The sequence below is a fragment of the Canis lupus genome, chromosome 18, assembly GCF_011100685.1.
Source record: "Canis lupus familiaris isolate Mischka breed German Shepherd chromosome 18, alternate assembly UU_Cfam_GSD_1.0, whole genome shotgun sequence".
Lineage (NCBI taxonomy): Eukaryota > Metazoa > Chordata > Mammalia > Carnivora > Canidae > Canis > Canis lupus.
Window position 1 is genome coordinate 26,164,983 of NC_049239.1, and position 14,237 is coordinate 26,179,219.

A 14,237-nucleotide genomic window follows, 5' to 3' on the forward strand; every position below is an offset into this window, starting at 1 on the left:
TCTGGCTCCCCCGGCCCCCCCCACGCCCCCCCAGCTGACTCCCGGCCCCCCCACCCCCCACCCCGGCTGCCTCGCCGCGGCCCCCCCAGCTGGCTCACCCGCCCACCCCCACCCGGCTGGCTCCCCCCGGCCCCCTCAGACACCAGCTGTCACCGGCTTGCCCAGGGCACTGCCACGCGGGGTCACAAGGCTGGCTGCCGCCCGTGGTCCCCCCGAGGGCTGCTGACCGTCGCCCCGGCCTCCCGGGCCCGCTGTGCCCCGAGCGCCCCGTGCCCCCTGCCCCTGGGCCCCAGCGGCCGCGCGGCCCCCGCCCCACTCACCCCGAGTGCACCGGGGCCGGGCTGGTCGGGACTGCGGCCGCCGGCGCTCGCCGAGGAGGAGGCCGGGGCGAGGGAGGCGCCCGAGGCCGGGATTGGCCGCCGGGCGGGGCGGGGCCGGCCTTGGGGGGGCCACTTTCTCTTTCACTTTGGGCGCGTTGGCGACTGTGCGGCCCGGAGCCCGAGCGGGAGGGGGTGTGACAGCTTCCGAGGCCTGGTCAGCCCCTGGGCAGTGGGCGGGGCTCACGCTGACCCCCGCCGGGGCCCACCGCCACCCTGGCTGCCCCAGGGCCCCCCTCCCCCCCAACCCCAGCCCTGGCCCACCACGACCCCAGCTGCCCCCAGGGCCCCCCCTTAACCCACCAACCCCAGCCCCAGCCCATCCCGACCCCAGCTGCCCCCGGAGGCCCCCCACAGCCTGGGCTTACCACGACCCCAGCTGCCCCCACCCCCCTCCGGGGACCGGCCCCCACCGTGACCCCAGGCCCCCCCACCCCCACCCAGCCCCAGCCCACTGGAACTCCAGCTGCAGCTGCTGGCTGGTTCTGTCTAGGGCTCTGGGACCCCAGGGATGGGGCGCTCTGTGTGCCCAGGTGCCCTGGGTGGACAGGGGTCTGTGCCCACCTCTGTTTGTGAGACCTGCATGTCTGTTGGATGAAGACACATTTTGTGGAAACCTCCCCCTGGGGCAGAGGAAGATATCCCTGTCGACAAAAGAGGTCAGGGAAGGGGTGGCAAGGTCCCCAGAGGCTGCTGGCTACCACCCACACAACTGCTTACCTGGCAGGTCCAGAGGGCATGGGAACTGGCACTCCCAGAGCCCTCTGCCCTGCCAAGGGGCCCCCAACACACACACCCATGCCCCTAGCCCCCAGATAAGAGTCTGATCTCTGAACTTCCACCTGACTTTTGCCTCCTCACCTCCCCCCCACACACACACCCCACCGCCTCCAGGTGTAGACTGACTACAGCCAGCTGTTTGCTGCCCCAGGGCATCAGGGGCAGGGGCTATACTCTCTGAGGCCTACCCCTGCCCTCCGGGGAGCCGAGTGAGCCCTGCCTCCCAGCTAGGGTATGGGACACCTGGGGGGGGCCCCGGAAATCAGAAAGACTAAGGTGAGCAAGAGAGGGGTCCAGAGGGATCCTTACCAGGGCTCCCTGCCTGGGCTGGTGCCAGCTGTTTCTCTCCAAGACCGACTCCGTGTCACAGCTGAGCTGGTAACACCCGTACTCAGCACACCTCAACAGTCTGGTAGGAATGTTCTGCTTGGGTTTACAGCCGCGATATAAAGAGTCAGGGTGCCCCCTAAGTGAGGTAGACTCGCTGCTGCCAACAGGGCAGATCCTCCGAGCTCTCTTACCTCCTGCCTCGGAGCCCCGCGGTGGACTTTGAGCAACTTAGATATGCTCGGAGGCGCCCTTAGCCCGGTTGCTCAGCACTGGCAGCACGTTAGAACCACTTGGGTGGGGGGATCCCTGGGTGGCGCAGCGGTTTAGCGCCTGCCTTTGGACCAGGGCGCGATCCTGGAGACCCGGGATCGAATCCCACGTCAGGCTCCCGGCATGGAGCCTGCTTCTCCCTCTGCCTATGTCTCTGCCTCTCTCTCTCTCTCTCTCTCTCTGTGTGTGACTATCATAAATAAATAAAAAAAAAGAACCACTTGGGCTTTGAAAAGTCCCGATGGCCAGACTATGCCTCCAGAGCAGCTAAACCAGAATCTTTGGGGCTAGGGCCCACAGATCAGTATTTTATCTCCCCCAGATCATTGTCATGTGTCCAAGCTTGGGAAATGGCGTTCCAGGGGCCGGGAACCTGGTTTCTGCCAAATATCAAAGGGGCCGGCACCACGCACGGAGCCATCTGGTTGGATCTCTCCTAGCTTCCCTTTTCCCCCTGCCAAAGCTGAAATCAAATTGTTTCTAAACCAGATTATCAAATTACATTAATTTGTATCATTATATCCCAGCTTTTAATTTAAGTCCTGCAGCCTGGCATCTGCTCTGTTATAGGGAACCAAAGAAAGGGGGCCTTACCTAAGTTTGGGCCATAGCATTAAACGGAGGGGGTGGGAGGAGGTTTCCTCTAAAGCCTGGAATCCCTTGGGATCCACGGGGAGCTGAATTCAGGTGCCATAGATCTAACCACAGCAACTTGCCCAAATGGCAGCTCTCCGTGGGTCGCCTGGGAAGATGAAGTTAAGTCCTATTCCAGGAGTCGGGGCATTTCTTTGTAATCTTTACCTGAAGCAAGCAGGGGATGGGGGGGGGGTGGACTGACTGTGTGAAGACTGGTTTCTGTCTTTCCAGCCCTAGGGAACAACTGGACTATATGCCCTTTCCAGGCAGCGCGTGGGCTCCAAGCAGCCCAACAGGAAGGCCCATCTGTGTTTTAGTTTAGACCAGCAGTTCCATCTTCTGACTCTTCCCTACCCGCATCCTGCCCGCTTTCAAACTCCTGTCCTGCCACCAAGACAGTGAACTGGGTGTCAGCGGATTCGAGGGCTGTCAGGGGCCCAAGCAGACCCAGGAATGCCCCCATTGCTGTGAGGTCTAGCCAAGGTCCTGGCCTGGGATGGGACTCGGTACCTGTGTCCTGAAGCAGCTGGCACAGCTGGTACTGGGCGATGCCAGGCACACCGCGGAGGCGGCCAGAAGGGCTCACAGCAGAGGCCACCCCCTGGTTGTGTGTGTGAAGAACACGAAAACGGAAGCCAGAGATGCCGAAATCCTAGAGGGGAAGAAGGAGGGGAGGGAAACCTGGTTTGCCCGGCTCCCGGCTCCCTTTCCTTTCCCACCAAAGACAGGAAGCTGGGGCTCACCCTACTGGTGCCCCCGATCACATGGGTCCTGCTGGGGTCGGGCAAACTGGAGAGGAGACAGTACGATCAAGGTCATGAAGAACTACTGAAGGATGAAACTGGAGTCAATGAGACAAGACAGGAAGGCGGGCTTGAGGTCCTTCTAGACATGAGAGCCTGCAGGGCCCAAAGCTCAAGAAACAGTTGCCGCAGCGAAGCTGGGGAGGCAGCTAGAGGTCCCCTTGGGAACTCGGCGGGTCAGCTCCCCGGTGCCCGCTCAGCCAAGTCCAGGACCGTCAGTCTGGCCGGGGCCTTCCTGCAGCTGGTGCAAAGCCCCCCTCCTGGCAGGCAGCTCTTCACACATGTGGGCCACCCACCGTTTCCAAAACGTGCTGCCCCACTTTTGGCAAAGCTGCTCCTTCTGCCTGGCCTGGCCTGGCCTCACCTTTCCACGCTCAGAACACTGTGGAGCATGATGGGTTGGTCGAGCACAGGCAGCACGTCAGTGTCCCCTGTAATCACACGTAGGCTGTACCTGCAGATCGCACGAAAGAAGGGAAGCAATATCTGGGTTCCCGCTAATCTCCCCTCGGTCCCTTTCATGGTCTCCTCGGGCTACAGCTCTGATACTCTTACTGCTCCAGCACCCATCCAACCCTCCCAAAGGGGGCGTGGTGAGGTCGGGGGGTGGGGGGACCGGAAGGGGTCCTTAGACCTGGCTTGGGGGTAGGAAGGAAGAGGATCCAGAGACGCTCAGGAGAACATCGAATCCTTCATCTGTCAGGCAGAGGCCAGTGCAATGGGGAGGGTGCATCTCCCAGCAGGAGCTCCCACCCAGGGTCCCGACTGAATAGTGACATTATGTATGTGGCCGTCATGTTTGTTCTCCCCATGGCCCCCTGGTATCTCCATTTCACGGACCAAGAAACAGTTTCTTCAAAGAGACAAAGTTAATTCCCTCGCTTAGCAGGTGCTCTAGCTGGGGTTTGAACCCTGTCCTGTCAAATTCCAGCCCACACCCTTCCAGCGTTCCTCCTCTCGTCCTCAGGCCCTGCCACAAACTGGGCTGGACTAGAGTCATGAAATTTGGACGCGTGTGTTTCTTCTAGAAAATGGGAGATCATCGCCCCTAACCAGTGAGGACTCCAGAGGTAACTGATGTTAACATGCGCGTGGGAACGGGACACGGGGTTCTCTGGGGACACGTCCTCACCCGCATAGGGTCTGGGAGTCCGGCTTGGCCTCAGGCCAAGTGGCCGCGAAGTGGCTGCTGGGAGAAAGTGGTTACGTGGCAAGAAGAGGAAAAGCAGCAAAACCAGATCACGTTTGTTGTGTCGGTGTCTGTACCCGGGCAAAAGAATAAAAAAGGAAAATGGCAAAAAAAAATGTTTGGCTGAAGCATGTGGGTATGTTTGCTTTCACTTCAATTTCAGGGAGTCGTGCACAGCTTTGCAGGGTACACTAGGCGGTAAGACTATCGGGGTACATTGCATCGGGTTCTGACTTCTTGGCCTCGAGTGACAGGAACCTGCTCAGGGGCCTCGTCTCGAGGGGTGGAAGTCCAACCTCTCGGCAAATTCCAGGTATTTGTTCAGTGAGTCTCGGGAGTAGATGTCTCCCAGAGGGCTCCGAGGGTTGATTAGCGTGAGGCCTCTGACCTTTCTCCCCTAAAAAAGACCAAAAAACTGAAAACAAAAAAACAAAATAAATAAAACCAACCAACCCCCCCCCCAACCATAACGGAGTTGGACACAACGGGTCCTACACATCTACCTCGAGTTCAGCCAGGGATCAAGTCAAGATGCCCAGTTCGCACACTTACCCGAGGCCTATCGTCGGGATCTGAGCTCCTCCGGGAGGATCTCGAACACGCAGCTCTCCCACTGCCCCCGGGGACAGCAGGAGCGAGGACCCGGCTCAGGGCTCCCAGCGGGACATGTCCCTGGGGCCCACAGCGCCTTGGCCCTCCAGCCCCGTTGGGGCAGCGGCACCCACCCTCCAGGCGTCGGCCTCGTCACGGCAGGCCCGGCCTCACGCACGGCCCCCCAGCGCCCGGTCCTTGCCTCCGTGGTCGGGAAGGCAGGCACGGCCCCAGCACCGCCGACCCAGAGCTCCGAGCCTCAGCCCCCGTAACCCCGAGCAATCCCTCGCGCCCGGGCTGCGGTCCCACTGCACTCTCCCTGCCCCGATTTCTCTATCCTTCCCCCACTGTCGCTTACATGGGGGGACTGCAGGGGCCCTTCCCCTTCCACATGCCGCGGGACATTCCACGGCCTAGGTGGGCTAGCGGGGAAGGGGCCCACCCTCAGCTCAACCTTCCAGTACAGGCGGGAACTGAAGGTGGAGCTGCCGTAGAAGCAGGTGGGGACCAGAGAGCCTTCTGGAAGCACGGGAATGAGGCCGTCTGTCCGGGGGTCTCTCTGTCAGGACATGCCAGGCCCCCCAGACCAGTAGCCACACTACGGACGGAGAAGGCTCCTTGGGCCATCCCTCCTACCCGGGGCTTAATTTTTGGTCTGAGGCTCCGTAGAAGTGACCTTCCTGTAGCCGTTCTTTGGGGAAACACTAGAGAAGGAGGAAGGGAAGACCGTGGCTCCGAATGGTCTGGGATCCCGGTGACAAACCCCAACGGGCCCGCTGGCAGGTGGAGCGTAGTCCTCGGCGCGTCTCGCCAGCCGCCGTCCATGCCTTGGGAGCCGAGGTCCGTGCCGGGGAGGGCGGGATCTCTGCGCGGCTCGGGGTACCTGCACCTGGCGAGCCCATCGGTTCTTTCCTTCCCCCCTTCGGCCTCACTGATGAGCTAACCAAGGGCCCAGGCCTCCGAATGGAACTGGCCGTCTGGGTAACCGCCTTCTGCACGGCCGGAACTCGCTGGGCCCAACGCCCTTGCTTGGGTGGTGGTCGGAGGGAGGCTGACAACACATCCCGCGGCCTTATTGGACCTAAACTAATTCACCGCCCCCCTTCTTGGCAGAGGAGACAGGAGTTAGGAAGTTGAAATGGCTAAGCCAGCTTCCCGGGGCTCTCCGTACCGGAGGGGGGTCCCGAAGCCCAGCTAATGACGCAGCGAGTTGGCTCCAGTTGTCCCTATTTCTGAGGCGACCTCCTTGAGGACTGTCCCGTGTTTTCCTTCCATACTCGTGGGGGCCCGAGTCCATCCCTCCTACAGAAGTAACAGGAAGGTGTTCTCATTGGGGTAGAAGTTCCAGCGCTTCGGGGCAAAGGCCTATGCGTCCAAATATCCTTCTTCCCTAAGACCGGTGCCTGCGTGCTGCTGTTTCGCCGGGGGAAAGCAGGGCGCATTGACTTTCCACCCAGATCACGCAGAACCTTGGCGGCCATGGGGAGTACAGAGGCAATTCAGAGCCACCACCTGGAGACCCACAGGAGGCAGAGGTCAAAAACCATGTAAGTCCCCATGTGAGAAGGTCGAGCCCCTTTGTCTCCCACCCCCGCCCCCGCCCCCAGGAGGGACAGGCACCGGGAACTCCCTCATGTGGGACCCACTGGTCTTTGCTCTGCCCTGGCCTTGAGGGTCTCTGCTGGTTCTAGAAAATTCAGAAATTCCCCCAAGAATACCGCCCTCTACCAGGGAAGCCTGAGACTGCGGGACTGACTCCCGTTTTCGGGATAGAGCTGAGCAGGTGGCTTGCAGGAGTGGGTCGGGAGTCGGGCGTCCTCCCCCCACAGCCCGTGGATAGACCCGGAGGGACTGGTGCCCAGGCCCCGGCCTTGCCTCGATCAGCGTCAGCCTACGGTCTTTCCCAACGAGCAGAGCATCCAACCCCACGTCACGGGGCGCCTGCCTGAAGCTATCAACTCTCCAGGTGACGCAGACCATTAAGTGTGAGAGTTTGGACAAGAACTCAGGCCTTTTGAGTTCTAGGGCACTGCTCTCTCCACCAGCCCGGGCTGCCTCCTGAGGACGTTTCACTCTGGATGTTTTCTAGAAGTTTCTAGAAGTTGTTCTAGAAGTTGTTGCCCAAAGAAATAGGGAGGAAGCCAACCAAGAATCTTGTGCCTCGGGTCCTTCCCTCAATGAGAACAGGTGTCCGGGGGCCATGAGCCTTTAGACCCGGGAATTACTCGCAGCAGTTGCCCTGTCCAGTCAGGATATTGCGGCAGGACATCCTCGGTGACGTTCATGTCACTGTGACTCTGCTGTTGACAAACAGAGCGTGAGGACAGCCAGACTGGGAAGACCCACAGGCCTCAGCCTACTGCTAGCACGCATGTGGGCCTCACAGAGGAGGACGGGGAAGCATGCCCCGTGATGAACAGAGGCCCCATCTTCCTGTCGTAGGTTACACGTGTGGGGGATTCATGGGCGAGTGTGGCCTCCCCTCCTGTGCACTTGGGCCAGGGCCATATATGCACAAACACCCATCCAGAGCACAGCCCCGAACACAGTAAGCCGCGAGTTCACATGTGTTGTTCTAGAAGCTGTTTCCCCGCTCCCTGCCCTGAACTCTTAAGTCTGGTCACTAAAGAACATTCTAGGGTGACTAGACCTGGTGTCGGGTCCCAGCACAGCCCAACACTTGGCTTACCGTCGGTCATCAGAGCAAGGCAGAGCTTATTCGCACGGATTCCAAGCTTAATGAAGCCCCGGAGATGGAAGGAGACTAACAGGTCCACTTGCCCTGCCCTGTACGGACCTCTCTCAACCTCTAGTAAGTACTCAGAACATTTCAAGGGGAAATCTCACAGCCCCACGAGGCAGTTCAGTCCATGTTTAACAACTTCAAGTGTGGACGCCCGGGTGGCTCAGCGGTTGAGCACCCGCCTTCAGCCCAGGGCGTGATCCTGGGGTCCCGGGATCGAGTCCTGCGTCAGGCTCCCTGCGTGGAGCCTGCTTCTCCCTCTGCCTGTGTCTCTGCCCCTCCCTGTGTCTCTCATGAATAGATAAATAAAACATTAAAAAAAAATAAAACACTTTCTTCTGAGAAAGGCCCACTTTGAGAAAAAGGGGAAACTGAAGAGGTAGGCACTGCATGTCCATCCTGTGCCTCAGCTAGGACCCCGCAAAGCAGGAATTGCTCTAAGAAAAAGTGATTTTGAAAGAAGGGAGGGAGGAAGAGAGGGAGGAAGGGAGAGGGAGAGACAGAGAAGGAGAGACAGAGACGGATAGAAAATCAAAAGCCTGAGCACATTTTTCTGCTGGACTAGAGGTTAGGAAACTCCTGCCCAAGGGGCCAAATCCAGCTGCCTCTTTTGGTTTCATTTTGCTTTTAACTTTTAAAGATTTATTTACTTATTTGAGAGAGAGAGAGAGGGAGAGAGAGAGATGCACACGCAGAAGGGGAGGAGAAGCAGATTCCGGGCCGAAGAGGGAGCCCGATGCGGGGCTCGATCCCAGGACCCCAAGATCACGACCCAAGCCAAGGGCAGACGCTCACCGGCTGAGCCCCGCTGGCGCCCCAGCTGCCTCTTCCTGTAAATGAAGCACGGCCGCGCACGTCTGAGGATGCGTGTCCTTGGCTGCGTGTACGCTTCCATGGGAGGGCGGAGGAGCGGTGACACAGACCCCGGCTCACGAGGCCCAACGCTTCCCTAGGTGGCCCCATGTGGAAGACGCTTGCCTTCCCTTACTCCAGAACATGGGCAGGACATCCTCGGTGAGGATTCCCCGTTTCTCCTAGGTTGGCCACTCCAGACACTCAGAGCTCGGTCTCGCATCCTTCCTGCGTCACCTCCTTACAAACGCCGCCAGCGGCTCCTGGGCCGCGGCCGTGGCCTCTCCCCGCCGGGAGCCGTGCGCGCCATACACCTGCTTCTAGATCCTCACGGAGGACTTCCAGGACGGCGGAGGCTAGGCTTCATCGCCAGCCATTCGTTCGGGGCGTGGGGGTGAAAGTCTTCAGTTCTAGCAAGCTCCCGAGACTCTCAGCTATTTAAAGCACCTTGCCTCTGAGGGAAGGCGAAGCGATGGGGAGGATGGAGGAAACACCTTCCTAAAGCCTCGAAGAGTCAACCACCCGAAATGAGGCGGCGGGAAGCCCCGAGGTAAGAAAACCTAAGGCCAACAGCTGCCTCTAATTCTTTATAGGACAGTCCTCAGGTTCCCAGACACAGAGACTCCTTTTTTTCTAAAAATCTAGATTTACACCCCTTCGGCCAGAAGGCCACAGTTTGAATTCTTATTCCGGGTTACGTGCCCCAGTGCCCTCACATCTGCCAAACCTTGTTGCCCCTCTCACGGGTTTGCGGCCCGACCTGTTCCAGCCCCGGCCAGTCTGCCGTGCTATCTCCAGGGCAGCCTGTACTCCCGCCAGCGCCGCTGCAGGCTCCCGGATCAGAATCTCCCCCGGTCGGCCTTCACCTTCGTGAGCCCGGGCCTGGCACGGAGGGGGCAGGGGGAGGGGCACAGCCCCGGCCCGAGGCCGAGCCCCGAGAGCAGGGCGCAGACTGAGCACTTTTGCTATGCGAGGTGGAGCAGCGACCAGACAAGCCACAGGACAAAGTAGTGCCATCCTCAGCCGTCGTACAGAGGACCTCACCCGCCAGAACTGGGAACATGCAGGCTGGTCGGAAAGAATCGAACCAACATAAGCTCTCATGTCTACGCTAACACTTTGCTCTACAAACAAATGCTCTGTTCTGGCCCAACCCCCTTCCCCTAAAAGTAGGAGAGTCCTTTCCATGGGGCTCTCAACCCCGCAGAAGGTAGGTCATGTCGTCGTTCCTGACAGCCCCCACTTTAGGATGCTCCAACTGATGATTTTTTTTTCTACTTTGCAATGGTGCAAAAGTGATATGCATTCAGTAGAGACTACTTGGAATTTTGAATTTTTTTCCTGGGCCAGACCCTGGGCACCGGCAGCAAGCGGCAGTCCCCAGTCGGCCCCATGATCACAAAGGTCCACAGGCATCTCATGACCATCCTGTACCCAGACGATGACCCTCCTGTATGCACTTGCAGTACAGGATCCGAGAAGTTACAGGAGATGTTTGACTCTTGATGGTAAGACAGACTGCGTAGAGGACTGTGCCCAGGTGAAGGCCAACGTGAGTGGGCTGAGCACGATTCGGGGAGGTCAGGCTGGACTGCGATGTTCAGCGGCTGCGGTGTATGGGACGCGTTCTCAGCCTGCAGCGGGCTCCTCAGCACGTAGCCCCTCATGAGTCAAGGAGGACGTGCACGTGGAGAGCACAGAGCGGAGTTGGCAAGGGCCAACAGGGAGTCCCGGTTCCTCCTCCCGAAGGGTGGACCCCTCCGCCCTTGCCGGTCCTGGGGCGCTGGTGGGAAGGACCGCAGCGGTGGACAAGCGCTCTTTTCCATGGGCACGAAGTTACCACCAGGGGGGGGTCTGCTTCCCTCCAGGCTGGGCCCCCGCAGAGTGAAGGCCTTGTCCCGCGTCACCTTCATAACAAAATCAAAGATGCCATGTGGTCCCAGGACTTCAGCAGTAGCTCCAGTTCGGGCTGCTAGAGGGCCACCCTTGGTTCTCGCCCTGGAAGTCCTCGACGTTACCGGCACTCCGGGATTCTCCCCCGTCCCTGGCTCTCAGCCGGAGACCCCCGGGGCCAGGAAAGCAGGAACCGGGGTCGGGCAGGGAACCTGGAGACCAGTGTGGCCAACAAGCTGCAGAGGACAGAGGCTGCTCGCCGCGGTCAGAGTGAGAGCTTCTCAGACTGGCGTGTGGAACGACGGACAGATGCCGAGGCATTTACCTCAAAGAAGTGTATTTTCTTGGCAAAACATATTTTCTAATAAGGAAGTGACTCTGTGACGAGGCCAGGAGGACACTGGCAGGTAGACCTCTGCCAAGACAGGTCTTTTCTTTTCTTTTCAAGATTTTATTTATTTATTCATGAGAGACACACAGAGAGAGAGAGGCAGAGATGCAGGCAGAGGGAGAAGCAGGCTCCATGCAGGGAGCCCGATGTGGGACTTGATCCCGGGACCCCGGGGTCACCCTCTGAACCGAAGGTGGATGCTCTACCACTGAGCCCCCAGGTGTCCCAACATGTGTCTTTTTTTTTTTTTTTTTTTTACATGTGTCTTTTCTATTGGAAAAGTCTACTGTGAGAGTTGTTGGCCCACAAAGGCAATAATGTCTCTAAGTTGTCTGCTACTGGGGCCTACCAACCCTTTCCTCAATCCTCTTGTGTGCACCCTTGGTTTCGGCATCCCCCAGCTTCCAACCGTCTACCTATTACATCACACTGTTATGGAAGAGGGCCTTTTGGGGGCACCTGGGGGGCTCAGTCGGTTAAGCGTCTGCCCTCGGCTCAGGCCCTGACCCCAGGGTCCTGGGATGGAGCCCCGAGTCAGGCTCCCTGCTCGGTGGGGAGTCCGCTTCTCCCTCTGCCTCTGCCTCTCCCCCCAGCTTGCGCGCTCTCGCTCACGCTCTCTCTCTCTCCCCCAAATAAAATCTTTTTAAAAGTTGGGGGGGGGGGGCTCCTATAACAGCTAGAAGCTGTGTCTCAGAATCAGCTTAGCAGATGCCAACAGCCCTTAAACAGTAGAAGCGGAGAAGGAGGAGCAAACATGGGAAACGAGCTGGGAACAGGCTGGTCTCTTGGTTGTTTGCAGTGCACAGGGATAAACTCTTTATAGCAGGAGCTTTTTTATGTCACTTTTCCGTGTACCCCACAAGCTCTTCTAGCCCTGAGTTGCCCTCCAGCCTTCCTTCCCTTTGCCACGTACCAACCTCTCCTGGCGTCCCAGTCCCCTGACCTAATTCAGACGCTTCCTTCTTATTATGGTAAGTATGATAAGGATTTCAGAGACTCCTTTATGTACATGGGAAGCAAGGTGCTGGGAGAATACACCCCTGAACACAAGCTGCAAAACTGAAATCTCAGGTAGCAGCCTTTGAAGAACCCAGGTTATATCTTATAGCTCCTACTCACCGATTGTAGCCTGTTGCAAGAAATACCTCCCCGTCTGGGCATGGGTTTCTCCACATGAAGGTAAGAAGATACCTCAATTCAAGGTGATAAAACTGAAGCTTAATGAGGATGAGTCACTTCTGAGGTCCCACAGTAGAGCCAGGATTTAAGCCTTAGACCTCCCACTCTAGCCCAGAACTGAAATCCAGTCCTGCATGGACAGCAGCTGGGCTGCATGTCACAATGCCCAGGAGATCTCAATTTCTGGAACTGGATTAACTTCATCCCACAACCTTGTCCTCCCGTATTGTTCATGACTCAAAGCCCCTGGCCAGGAGCCGATAAATACTCTGAAAGTGGTTGCCTTGGTCTTGCATTTCTCAGAGGATCACTTTTCAAATACAGTGTCCAGAACACAAAATCCAGACACAGGAACAAACAGCATGAGACAAGACCAGTAGAGACAACAGAAAGACCCACTGGGCTCTGGCTACTAAGAGTAGACTACAAAATAATTGCTTTTCTGTTCAAGGGGATAAAAACCCAAGTCTGAAAATTGGCAGATTAGAAATTATTAATATAACAGATTTGAAAGAAAACAATCAAATAGAGGTTAAAATGCAATGACCAAAAATGTGAAAAGCCTCAATGGGACAGTTTGTCATCATATTAGATAGAGGTAAGGAGAAAATTCATGACCCAGAAGAGGAAGCTAAAGAAACTTTCCAGAGTGTTATATGAAGACACAAAAGAAAGTTAAGGGAAGATATGAGAAAGTCTAAAATATACATATACATATTCATTTGGAGTTCCGAAGGAAGAGAAAAATGGAGCAGAAATAATCTGAGTAAGATGTTTTATCAGTGCCAAATAATCAGACACCAAAGCATGGATTCAAGAAGCCCAACAAATGCAAATTAGAATAAAGAAATCTACATATACATACAGATATATATATATACATATATATATATATTTAGGATAAAATATGTATAATCTACAAAAAGACAAACATCTCAAAAGCAGCCAAGAGAAAAGTTACCCTTAAAGGAATAATAGACCAGAAGCTGGCTTCCGCCAACAGTGGCAACCTGAAACAACGAAATGTTATTTTCAATATACAGAGAGAAACTAGCTCCCAACCTAGAACCCCGTAGCCATTGAGCCCATATGTCGTTAGGCGGTGCCACTTCCTCCCCCAGGGACTGGATTTGTGCAGAGGATACTACTAATCTGCACGAGTAGGTTTGCCCTTAAAAACTAAGGCCCCCTAAGTGAAGGAGACCAGACGTGGTACCCATCGTGCCGTCCTACTTATAGAACAAGCAGAAGTAATCCAAGGTGATAAAGATCAGGACAGTGGTTGCCTGGGGAGTGAGTTGGGAAACTGAGCACACTGGAGTGTGGGGACCTTTCTGGGTCTAGATGACGGTGATCTAGAGCTTGATGAGGTGGTGGCTACGTGGCTATAACCATTTGTCACAGTTTGAACTGCACACTTAGGAATTTTACCGTATTTAGGAAGTGGGTTTTTAAAATGCAGCTGTAGCTAATTTAAAACTCTGTTGGGATAATAAATAGCAAAGCGAAGTTTGTTTCCAATGCTGGCCCATGGAGTGGAAAGTCCAACATGGGGGCCGGTGCCAAGGACACAGGACACCATATTTACATAATTATTTACAGTAGGAAAAAAATGAAGAGCCAATTCTCAAAAAAAAAAAAAAAGGCAATATAGAGAATGTTTAAGTCTGGATGAAATGGATTAATTTAGCTTAAACATGTAATTATTAACCCTAATTCCAGATGAGAAATATTGAAACAGTTTACACGGAAGTCATCAAAGAACTAATTCCCTAAAGAAGTACCTGGCCCAGACAGTCTCAGCAGGAATTCTTTCTTTCTTTCTTTCTTTCTTTCTTTCTTTCTTTCTTTCTTTCTTTCTTTCTTTCTTTCTTTCTTTCTTTCTTTCTTTCTTTCTTTCTTTCTTTTATTTTTTAAAAGATTTTTTAAATTTATTTATGAGAGAGAGAGAGAGAGAGGCAGAGACACAGGCAGAGGGAGAGGCAGGCTCCATGCAGGGAGCCCGACGTGGGACTTGATTCCGGGTATCTAGGGTCACGCCCCGGGCTGTAGGTGGCGCTAAACCGCTGAGCCACCCAGGCTGCCCTCTACATTTATTTATTTATTTATTTATTTATTTATTTATTTATTTATGTATGTATGTATTATTATTTTTCCTCTAGATATATTTAAAGGAGTGTATTATTCTAGTGCTACTCAAGCT

The 14,237-nt window shown here is 55.8% G+C and overlaps 1 non-coding gene across 6 annotated transcripts; it reads right to left on the reverse strand.

The window, feature by feature from the left end:
* Positions 1 to 415: 415 nt before the first annotated feature.
* LOC102156561 lies at positions 416 to 12,680 on the reverse strand. 6 transcript variants are annotated; one of them, XR_005373293.1, is made up of 9 exons: positions 11,975 to 12,680; positions 6,148 to 6,278; positions 4,329 to 5,865; positions 3,561 to 3,650; positions 3,137 to 3,182; positions 2,904 to 3,045; positions 1,467 to 1,841; positions 942 to 1,021; positions 416 to 542 (listed from the first exon to the last, which is right to left on the reverse strand). It is a non-coding gene; the product is annotated as an uncharacterized LOC102156561 (transcript). The 6 variants fall into 6 exon arrangements; XR_005373296.1 differs by lacking the exon at positions 416 to 542 and having other exon boundaries at positions 812 to 1,021; positions 1,467 to 1,580; positions 1,679 to 1,841; XR_005373295.1 differs by lacking the exon at positions 416 to 542 and having other exon boundaries at positions 812 to 1,021; positions 1,467 to 1,583; positions 1,679 to 1,841.
* Between the last annotated feature and the right edge of the window lie 1,557 nt (positions 12,681 to 14,237).